This window comes from Gastrolobium bilobum, unplaced genomic scaffold, assembly GCF_033153095.1.
Source record: "Gastrolobium bilobum isolate Gb01-03AN ecotype WA unplaced genomic scaffold, APGP_CSIRO_Gbil_v1 utg129764, whole genome shotgun sequence".
Lineage (NCBI taxonomy): Eukaryota > Viridiplantae > Streptophyta > Magnoliopsida > Fabales > Fabaceae > Gastrolobium > Gastrolobium bilobum.
In genome coordinates, this window is record NW_026896803.1 from 91,837 (window position 1) to 94,061 (window position 2,225).

At 48.2% G+C, this 2,225-nt stretch overlaps 1 pseudogene; it reads left to right on the forward strand.

Annotated features, from left to right (window-relative positions):
- The first annotated feature begins 922 nt into the window (after positions 1-922).
- On the forward strand, positions 923-1,690 carry LOC133302066 (14-3-3-like protein; annotated as a pseudogene).
- The last annotated feature ends 535 nt before the right edge of the window (positions 1,691-2,225 follow it).

Consider the following 2,225-nt stretch of genomic DNA (forward strand, 5'->3'; position numbering starts at 1 on the left):
CTATACGTACAAAAAGAAAGAAGGAAAGCCAGAGAATCCAAATCTACAAAAAAGAAAAGAAGAGTGTCGGAATCCAGATTTACAAAAAGAAACAACATTTCTATCACCAGAAAATCCAGATATACAAAAAAGGAAAGAATGAAAACCAGAAAGTCCCAGAAAACCAATGTTCCAGGAAATCAAAATGAAAACCTGAAAGATGGCTTCCAATCACCGCCTTACAAATGCTTTCCAAACAGACGATGATGGACTTTGTGGCCGACCAAAGTTTAACCTCGCCCTTCATAGCCTCTCACCAAATGGCTTCATCAGATCCATCAACCGTAGATTTGCAACGCCAAAAGTCTCCAACAGCCAGCATGTCAAAGTCAGACGCAGCTGACACAATCACCAAAACCACTAAGATCTACATGTCCGGGCGGTCAGAAATGACATTGCCCGGGTGAACAGCTCTCACCTTGACCGATCTACATGCCTGGTCAATCCGCCACTGGGCCGCTTATACGTGAGTGCAGCGTCCGCTCCCGCCGGTTATTTCCACTTCAAATGAAGCTTTTGCCATAAAAGTACCTACATCAACCGGTTGAAAGATCATCCATCACATGGGTGGGAACAAATCATCCATGCCGGTCGCCAAACAACCCATCAACCCAAGCCTGATACCAGTCAGTGACGAAAGGAGAAAAAGAATAAAGATGAAAAGAGACCGCCAAACCACAACCTATTGACGGTCAGAATGTGTCATCCAGACCCCTTCGAGAACCACAAGTCCAACTACAAGACCCACTCCAAATTGAAGCATCTCGAATTGATCGTTTATGATCGCCTAACCAGTCCGCCGGACTGCGATTTTGATCTCCTAATAATATCGCCCTAGCTTTTATTTTCCCTAATCAGATCTCGCTCTCTCTAGGATTCGACAATGGCGGCCGCTCCCACGCCTCGCGAAGGGAACGTGTACATGGCGAAGCTTGTCGAGCAGACCCAGCGCTAAGAAGAAATGGTAGAGTTCATGGAGAAGGACTCCGCCGCGGCGACGAGGACCACATCTCTGTCATCCGCGACTACAGATCAAAGATCGAGTATGAGCTCTCCAATATCTGCGACGGCATCCTCAAGCTCCTCGATACCCGCCTCATCCCTTCCGCTTCCTCTGGAGATTCCAAGGTCTTCTACACCATGATGAAGGGCGATTACCATAGGTACCTCGCTGAGTTCAAGACTGGCGTTGAGCGTAAGGAGGCCGCAGAGAGCACCCTCACCGCTTACAAATCTACTCGGGTTAACCGTTTTTCTTTGCTTTTATCATTTTCTATGATTCTGCGATCCAGATCTGTTCGGTTTATTCTTCAAATCTGCTATTATGACTTACTATTATGCAACTCGTGTAATTGTGTTTTGTTCCAGATGGCCCAACGAGAGTTTATCCTAACAGTCAGGGCCTAACCCCCACCAAACATCCACGTCAGCCCTATTAACTGGGGGTATGCACAACTCCCAACATGGAGACTCACCTAAGGATAAACGCCAAAGTGTCCTACCTTGGGACCGTAACCCCCAAAGGCAGTCGCCCGAATGCCATAAGGGGAAACTGCCCCTTGTGTCCCATGCTGACACCACCAGACAGCGCAGCGCTGCTACAATGGCAGCGCCTGTCACGCCCAACACTGATATACGTAGTAAGTCCTAAGGAGGGTTGACCTTCTCCCCACCGACCTACATCGGATGCGCACAACCCTCCCTTATAAAGAGCCCTCGGGGGACACCATGAAGGATTATTATGTATCGTGATATTGCCCATTAACTTTGAGTCATATTATCATTTACCTATCCATTGTTGATTGCTTGCCTGCACTTGGCACAATACCTCTTAGCCTGGTATGTACCTGAGCTAAGGGTATTATCCATACAGTGACTCATCCCTAAAGGGAACATAGAGGGCTTATAGATCCTAATGGTACATTGGCGCCGTCTGTGGGAAACTATAAACTTCTATTCCCATTCTCCTACCAAAGAACCACAACATGCATCTTACAACTGAACATGGTTGTCACCACCAGAAGAGCAGAACAAGCTAGGGCCACGACGCTAGAAGGGCACGTACAAACAGTACACTCAAACTCCCCGCTGTCCATGCATTCGGCCCCAGCCGAGCGAGCCGCAGGCAAGGCCTTTCCCCCAGTGCTACAATCCGTTGGTCCACAATTGCCAGCAGCTGGCGCTAG